General features: G+C 42.5%; 1 protein-coding gene across 3 annotated transcripts in view; it reads left to right on the top strand.

The window, feature by feature from the left end:
* The first annotated feature begins 361 nt into the window (after positions 1–361).
* The window catches only part of LOC136885079 (uncharacterized), a 1401330-nt gene continuing 1392422 nt past the window's right edge, over positions 362–9269 (top strand). For all 3 annotated transcript variants that reach the window (XM_067157511.2, XM_067157504.2, XM_067157532.2), the window contains exon 1: positions 362–491. The gene's annotated coding sequence lies outside the window, so the exon portion shown is untranslated. The remainder of the gene's footprint in view (positions 492–9269) is intronic.

Below are 9269 nucleotides of genomic sequence, written 5' to 3'. Positions count from 1 at the left end.
TCTTCCTGTACCTATTCTCCATTCTGAAGAATGCTTCTCCATTTACCCTCATCATCATGTGTGACAGGGTGAAGAATTTCGAGACTTCCTGGCAACACAGCTGTCTTACTTCGACACAAGAGCAGGTAAGGTGACCCCGCTTCTTGCTACTACATAGGCTAACAGGTGGAGAAATTGGTACTAAATTGAGAATACCTTCCTCTTTTTATACATTCCTACCCTTCTTGCGTCCCCCACTTCATCAAATTTCCCTTCTTTGCTATTGTATTGAATAATGGTGGAGAGAGCCGGTGACGTCACACAGCAGGCGGGTGCGCGCGCACTCATCCAGTCGACTTGAGCTTGCAGCGGTCTGGGCAGATCCCGTTCCGTGCTGTTGGGTTAGTGCGTGTCGTGTATTGTCGTTGTGTTGAGCTGCGACGTTTACTCTCTTGCTAGTGCTAACCTGTCTGCCAGCTTTCCTTTAATATACCTGTCTTGTCTACCAAGAGGTATGTTATGTGTCTGATGTGTGTTAGTGTACTCTCCTGATGTAGATATCTCCTCAGTAGAGCATCAGTGGATTATGGAATGTGATACAGTTGTAATGGAACCGGATTAGCATGTGTATTACCGGTATATTTGTCTACAAAATCTTGTTACTCTAAATGTTTGCTTTACCCTTATTACCGGACTGCTGTTAATATAGTTTTGTTGTGACCTTATAGTATTGTGTTGTTCGAGCTTCCTCTTCTCTCCGCTTGGTTTTAAAGCGACACAGCCTGACAGATATTGCAGGTACTGCAATCGTGCACCGCTAAATGTCTTCACGCCGCATTCTGTGTTTATTTTACGTGATTATCCGGTCAAATCATTGCCTGCTCTGCAAACTGACGTGGTCTGACGTCACTGGCTTGGTTTATTCTGACTTTTTCCCAGCTTCTTACGTCAAAATGAAAAAAGTGTAATTTTGTAGGCATACATTTTTGTTAATGAAAGTGAAACGTGAAATAACTGGGAAATTCATAAGGGAACAGTGATGAAACACTAATGCAAATTCTTACGAAAAAGTCATAAAATATTTAATGGCCTCAGCGTAAATATTGTCTTATTGTATAGATATGGTTAATAATTTCAATTCGCAGTGGCTTGCAGACTGAACGCTGAAAGATAACTGTCTGTAATGAGATTAATGTATTTTATATTTTCTAGCTTTCGTATAGAGTCTTATTCGAGTTTTGAGCTACTAAAGTAGCAGGAAATGAACAGGTTGTTAGGCATGGATGGTTGACAAGAGAAAAAGATGCGCTGATAGTCCTTCCTCAGCATTCTGCAAACCAAGTGTCACTGTTTTGATACACCCTGATGAAATTAGTGGGAGTTATTTAGGTTTTCCATGCGATTAACTTTTATGTATTTCAAAGCGAGATTGCTCTCAGCCACGTATTACTGAGCAACTCCGCAAGATTAACGGTGATATAATATTTCAGATCCTATTGATATATTGCAGGCTATTTTCTGTATCTTAAATGATGGTTTAATCTATCGTACTTTCCTAAGATTCACTGGAGGGCATCGTTCGCAACGCCCCGAATTTTGACCGTTCACATTGGAGTTCCGCGGTGTAATAAGTCAGCGGTGTTAATACAACAACAACAATAATAATAATAATAATAATAGAGAGCCTCCATGGCGCCGGCCTCTCAACGCTGGGTTCCGTGGTTCAAATCCCGGTCACTCCATGTAAGATTTGTGCTGGATAAAGCGGAGGCGGGACAGGATTTTCTCCGGGTACTCCGCTTTTCCCTGTCATATTTCATTCCAGCAACACTCTCCAATATCATTTCATTTCATTCCATCTGTCATTCAGTAATCATTGCTCTAGAGGAGTGCGACGGACCTCGGCAGCCGGCACAATTCCTATCCTCGCCGCTAGATGGGGGCGTCATTCATTTCATTCCTGACCCGGTCAAATGACTGGAAACAGGCTGTGGATTTTCAATAATAATAGTTGTTGGCATTGTTCGTGAAATATGGTGAAACCTATCTATCTTTTTTGTATTGTTCTTGGACTACATTTCTGCGTAGTACTGATTATCAGTTGTAAGCATGCATTCGGGAGATAATGGGTTCGAACCCCACTCTCGGCAGCTCTGAAGATGTTCCCTCGTGGTTTCCCATTTTCACACCAGGTAAATGCTGAGGCTTTACCCCGATTAAAGCCACGGCCGCTTCCTTCCCACTCCTAGCTCTTTCCTGTCCTATCGTAGCCATAAGACCTATCTGTGTCGGTGCGATGTACAGCCAATTGTAAAACAAGACTGATTATTCTGCCTATTCAATGTATACTCGATATACCGAATCTGCTTCTGATAGACATACAGATAAATCGTAACTAGTTCCCGCAGACAGACTTGTGTCAAACTTGTCTATATCAAGTTGATTATCCGTAATCTCTGTTATAAATCTAGGTCGATGATCGATAATTCATAACACCTCTTCGGTGGCGGATAGAGAGATACAAGTCGACCACAGTGATTCCGGAGGAACTAGGTGGGAGTTCCCTCTTGACAGCACAATTTAAACGTCTTGGAAATAGTTTATGTAACCTTGTTTCTCTCTGCGCGATCAGTCTGTGCTCCTTGTCCGTGTATGTGCGCGCTTGCTGCTTTTTTTTCTCACTTTTTTTTATGGCTGGCGAGCTTGGAGCAGCGCAATGCGGGCCACAGCTGAGGGGAAGTGAGTGAAAGCCGCTCCAAGGTCGAACGCAGAGTTCAGGACACGTTCTAGCTAGAAGAAGGAATTCGCTGTTGCAGCCTTTCAGTACAATGGATGCCGGCCTGCAGCCGGAACCTAGGCTATACCAAGTTCCTGAGCGGGCTTTGTCACTGTACTACGTGTGACTGCATTGATTTACTGCGGAAGAAAGAGCAAGTCCCTTACTTTAGCTCGACCAGTAGGTTCTTCCTCTTACTATTGTTGAAGAATACTATGCATCATTATTTATATAAGCCTTTGTGGGTAGATCCTCAGCGATATGTTTGAGAACTCTGCCTGCAAACCATGTCTCCGTTATTCTGATTTCGCAGCGCACAGTATGTCTTCTACAGGTTAGTCACGTAGACGTGAGCTTGCAGTCGGGAGATGATGGGTTCGAATCCCACCGTCGGCAGCCCTGAAGATGGTTTTCCCGTGGTTTCTCATTTTCACACCAGGCAAATGTTGGGACAAGACCGTAAGGCTGTGGCTGCTACCTTCCCGATCCCAGACTTTTCCCATCCTTGCGTCGTCGATAATTTTCGATGTGTTGGTACGATGCTAAACCACTATAATAACTTACTCAGCCGATTCTTCAATCTAAATTTATATTATAGTCAAACTCCTCCTTCCTGGCTTTATTTATTTATTTATTTATTTATTTATTTATTTATTTATTTATTTATTTTGATTCATGTTGATTTAGCCCTGTTTTACGTCCGGACGCCCTTCCTGACACCAACGTTATGTGCAGGGATGTATTCACTATTACGCGTATCTGTGGAAATTGCTAGCGTGTTGTATGTAATTGAAGAGAATTGTATTAACGCTAATACCCAGTCCCTGAGCCACACCGATTAACCATACACAGTTAACATTTCCGGCCCAGTCGGGAATTGAATCAGAGGCCCTCTAAACCGAATGCCACCACGCTGACCATTCAGCCATTTGCCAACCAGTCGGGCAATACTTTAGTCTAATTATAGTTTATTTATTGACAGTAAATCTACTTATGAGCTTCCATTTGTCTCCTAATAATAATAATAATAATAATAATAATAATAATAATAATAATAATAATAATAATAATAATATTGTCTTTACGTCGCACTAACTCCTTTTACGGTTTATTGAGACACCGGGGTGCTGGAATTTAGTCCCACGAAAGTTCTTTTATGTGCCAGTAAATCTACCCACACGAGGCTGTCGTATTTAAGCGCCTTCAAATACCACCGGACTGAGCAAGGATCGAACCTGCCAAGTTGGGATCAGAAGGCCAACGCCTCACTGTCTGAGCCACCCTCTCCTAACAACACCTCGTTTGTTTAATGACTTTGTCTCTCATTTCCAACCGCTTCATCCAAGATGTAAAGAGAAACGAGCTTGTGGATTTTCGGAATTGTTTTTAGTTACGGAAGCTCCAGTTTCCGCAGAATCCGAACTAACGTTGCATGTTGAAATTTCCACATGGATTTGGCTTAGATTCATATCAAGGCAGTCATACTAAGGGGCCAGTGACAACGTCTCTCAGCTGTCACGGCCCCTCGTTCATGTCGTACTAAGTATTTAATCTTAATTTTACCGTTACTAATGCATTATCAATATCCTGCTTCTCTCGATACCAGCAATAATTCTCGATACTTTTCCTACTTGTAGTCACCATGATTTAATTTCTCTCATATCGGGAAAATTCCATCAGGGATTAGTCTAACTGTTCTTAATACTTATCGTTTACCAGCACATTTTTTTGACGTCTCTTCTCCATTACAGCTTTTATCTTAGATATCCAGATTTCGGAACCATTCCCATTTGTGTCGTTCAAATTCCAGCACATCTTCAACTGCCTGTCATTTACATTACAACTACCTGGCGCCGATGGCCTAGTCCTAGTGGATAGTGAGTTGGCTTTTTGTACCCAAGATCTCGGATACTATCCAAGCTGATGCAGAAATAGTTTTGAAATGGAGAGTTACATCCCAGTTGTTCGAATTCCACATAAAACTGGAGGTCGCGTAGTTTCGATCGCGGAATCAACAGCCACGTAAACCTGTAAGGTTTCGTGTTATTGGGCTGTCAATTACGACGTTCCCTTTTACTCTACCAGCACTGAGAGAGTTGGCTGCGTGGTACGTGTCAGATAGCTGTGAACTTTCATTCGGGAGATAGTAGGTTCTAATCCCACCGTCGGCAGCCCTGAAGATGGTTTTCCGTGGTTTTCCATTTTAACGCCAGGCTAATGTTGGGTCTGTACCTTAATTAAGGCTACAGACACTGCCTTCTCAATTCTAGTCCTTGCGTCACCGAAAACCTTCGATGTGTTGGTTCGACGTTAAAGCACTGGGTAAAAAGAAAAACCTGTGCGCGGTTGGGGTCACTAGCTGTCAGTTTGCATTCGGGAGGTAGTGGGTTCGAACCTCACTGTCGGCAGTCATGATGATGTTTTTCTGTGGTTTCCTCTTTTCACACTAGGAAATGCAAGGGCTACAGTAACATCTTTTCTAGTTCTAGACCCCTTCATATCCCATCGTCGACGTAAAACCTGTCTGTGTTAGTGGGACTTGAAATAAATAGAAAAAAGGAACCTCAGCGTAATCTGTTGCCGAGTTTTATAGAACTTTGTTGGGTAAACACCGAATTTGTCATCAGGGATATCGTGCAGATAATTTCACATGGTTATGATGGTATTTAGGGGTAGTAGTAAGGATAAAAAGGAGAGGGCGTATGAGTCTGTGGTAAGACCTCATTTGGAGTTTGGTTCCAGTGTACGGGAGCCTCACCAGAATTACTTGATGCGAGAACTGGAGAAGGTCCATTGGAAAGTAGCGCGATTTGTTCTGGCTGATTTCCGACAAAAAAAAATAGTTTCAAGATAATGTTGCATATTTTGGGCTGAGAAGACTTGGGAGTAAGGAGTCAAATCAACACAACAAAACAATTACTGCTGATCTGCATTTAGGGCAGTCGCACAGGTGGCAGATTCCCTATCTGTTGTTTTCCTAGTATTTTCTTAAATGATAGCAAAGCAATTGGAAATTTATTGCACAACTCCCTTGGTAAGTTGTTGCAATCCCTAACTCCCCTTTCTATAAACGAACATTTGTCACAATTTGTCCTCTTGATTTCCAACTTTATCTTCATATTGTGATTGTTCCTACTTTTAAAGACCACTCAGACTTATTCGTCTGCTGATGTCATTCCACGCCATCTCTCCACTGACAGCTCGGAACATACCACTTAGTCGAGCAGCTCGTCTCCTTTCTCCCAAGTCTTCCCAGCCCAAACTTTGCAACATTTTTGTAACGCTACTCTTTTGTCGGAAATCACCCAGAACGAACCGAGCTGCTCTTCTGTGGATTTTTTCCAGTTCTTGAATCGAGTAATCCTGATGAGGGTCCCATACACTGGAACCATACTCTATTAGGGTTCTTAACAGAGACTTATGTGCCCTCCCCTTTACATCCTTACTACAACCCCTAAATACCCTCATAACCATGTGCAGAAATCTGCACCTTTTATTTACAATCATATTTATGTGATTACCCGAATGAAGAGCTTTCTTTATATTAACACTTAGGTTTTCTTTTTTTTTTTTGCTATTTGTTTTACGTCGCGCCGACACAGATACGTCTTATGGCGACGATGGGATAGGAAAGGCCTAGGAAGTGGAAGGAAGCGGCCGTGGCCTTAATTAAGGTACAGCCCCGGCATTTGCCTGGTGTGAAAATCGGAAACCACGGAAAACCATCTTCAGGGCTGCCGACAGTGGGGCTCGAACCCACGATCTCCCGATTACTGGATACTGGCCGCACTTAAGCGACTGCAGTTATCGAGCTCGGTACTTAGGTATGTACAATGATCCCCAAAAGGAACTTTCACCCCATCAACGCAGTAATTAAACTGAGAGGACTTTTGTTATTGTGAAACTCACAACCTGACTTTTAACCCCGCTTATAATCATTCCGGGGTGGAGGAGGGGAGCTGCTGGACTAAGCGGTATGATCCGATATGTCATTGGAATGACGTGGAATAGAATTAGTACGCGGATAACCTTGAGTTGAGCTTTTGAAGACCGAGCTCGATAGCTGCAGTCGCTTAAGTGCGGCCAGTATTCGGGAGATAGTAGGTTCGAACCCCACTGTCGGCAGCCCTGAAAATGGTTTTCCGTGGTTTCCCATTTTCACACCAGGCAAATGCTGGGGCTGTACCTTAATCAAGGCCACGGCCGCTTCCTTCCCACTCCTAGCCCTTCCTTGTCCCATCGTCGCCATAAGACCTATCTGTGTCGGTGCGACGTAAAGCAACTAGCAAAGAGCTTTTGAAGGTAGGAAACACCGTCATACGTAGATCACATTGGAATTTATTACGACGAATTGAGGCAAATGTTCATAATCGATAAATTTCAGAGTACCTGGAATAGTTTCAAAAAATACTAGGTATCCGCCTCGTGGCCATGGTTACAGCGCCATGTCTATGTAGTCTGACACCGTGGTTAAACGGTTCGAGTCCCGTTAGTCGGAAAAAGTCACCATCAGAATGTTGGCCGGCAGGTTTAAGAGTGGTTCATAATCACTAGATTGCGTGCCAAACTCCTGGATTCATTTCCAAGCTCTCCGCAGTGTTCTTATGGAGTAAGGCCATATGACGCTGTTGGTAGTGATTCGTCTGTCTGATGGCAACGTAAAGCGATGAGCAGACTCCTTGGTGCCGTTCGAGAGGAGCAGGCTAGGTGCGGGCACTGCGTTTCACCCTCTCCCTTCCTACTATCTTATAGGCTATGACGTTATTTCGTTTCATCTCATTAACTCCTCTGATGAGGTTGATCTCAGGAAGGGCATCCAGTTGTAAAAACTCGCTGCGAAGATTCATCTCGCTTCATACCCGACCCCGCAGAGAAACACACACACACACACACACACACACACACACACACACACACACACGCACACACACACACGCGCGGTAAACAATTGATTGGGAGTCTCTCACCTGAGCGACAGCCCTAAATGCAGATCAGTATTCTTATAAGTGCGGTCAGTATCCAGTATTCGGGAGATAGTAGGTTCGAACCCCACTGTCGGCAGCCCTGAAAATGGTTTTCCGTGGTTTCCCATTTTCACACCAGGCAAATGCTGGGGCTGTACCTTAATTAAGGCCACGCTCGCTTCCTTCCCCATCCTAGCCTTCCCTGTCCCATCGTCGCCATAAGACCTATCTGTGTCGGTGCGACGTAAAGCAACTAGCAATATATATATTCTTACTCTAATCTAGCAGCTAGGCTAATTTGCACTAAGATTTCGAACTCTGTACTTCGGTTTCAAATAGGGGGAGGAATTCCTGCCGATGTACATGTATTTACACGTAAGAATAGTAAATTTACAATTACATTGTTTTCCCTAACAACAACAATAATAATAATAATAATAATAATAATAATAATAATAATAATAATAGCTTAACGTCCCACTAATTACTTTTTCCGAGACGCCGAAGTGCCGCAATTTTGTCCCACAGGAGTTATTTTACGTGACAGTAAATCTACCGATACGAGGCTCGCGTATTTGAGCATCTTTAAATTTCCTCATATTAGTCGTTATTTCCAGCCCATGCGAAATTTATGGAGGTTTAGATTCCACATAGGCGGTTGAAAGTAAAGGACCGTGAATCATATTAACATTACGTAAAATTCAATTCTTGAATAAATTTTCTCTCCGACAATTTCAATTACTTTTAAAAGTGCGCATTTTGTCATCAGTTCTCTACGTTTAATTACTTCCTTCTGTAGTAAAGTTCCTATGCATGGCTTGACTGCAATCTCCAGAGTAGGCTTTTGGGTTGTTGTACTGCGTCGTCCTGCTGATATTTACAGATTTTTCTCTGTGTATGTTGAATAGCTGTAGTATTGACTTTATATACTCCAAGAAACAATTATAGACGAGACCCGAAAGCTCGTTCTGGAAATTACTTAGTTGGTTCTAATCCTACATCAAATTTGACAGCTCGTTTCGAAGCTACCCTATTTACCTGTTTACAATGTAAAAGGTCTCTATTATACAGATCGTGATAATAGGCAGACTTTTTTTCTCAGAATTCGTGTGCCTATGATAATAAACATTTCACCTTTCCTGACGGAGTCATTCCGGTCTTCGAGTTTATCGGGTACGAGTACTTCTACTTAAGCAAACCTGCTGAAGGTTTTTTGGTTTTTAAATAAATAGCATTTTTTGCAAGGCCGTGCACACTAACGGCATTCACTACCGTAGCTAATTGCCAGAGTTAACTCCTGTATACATATGTATTTTGTTATTTTAATTTACGTTTTTCAAAACTATAATCTATAATTTTAAAACACAAGATCATTTCTTGGAACAGTCTGCCTGCGGTGTTTGCTGAACCGATTTACATTATAAATGAAAGGTTTTTGCCCATAAATGTATAACATTTTTGACTGATTTTTTTAGGAGCTTTTAATATAATCGTATGATGCATGTTTACTTAGTTCGCCGATTGGCAGAGAGGTTAAGCTATGTTGGTAC

Source organism: Anabrus simplex, chromosome 1 (genome assembly GCF_040414725.1).
Source record: "Anabrus simplex isolate iqAnaSimp1 chromosome 1, ASM4041472v1, whole genome shotgun sequence".
NCBI classification, from domain to species: Eukaryota; Metazoa; Arthropoda; class Insecta; order Orthoptera; family Tettigoniidae; genus Anabrus; species Anabrus simplex.
Note: the sequence above shows the minus strand (reverse complement) of the source record. Positions and strands in the feature narration are given on the sequence as shown.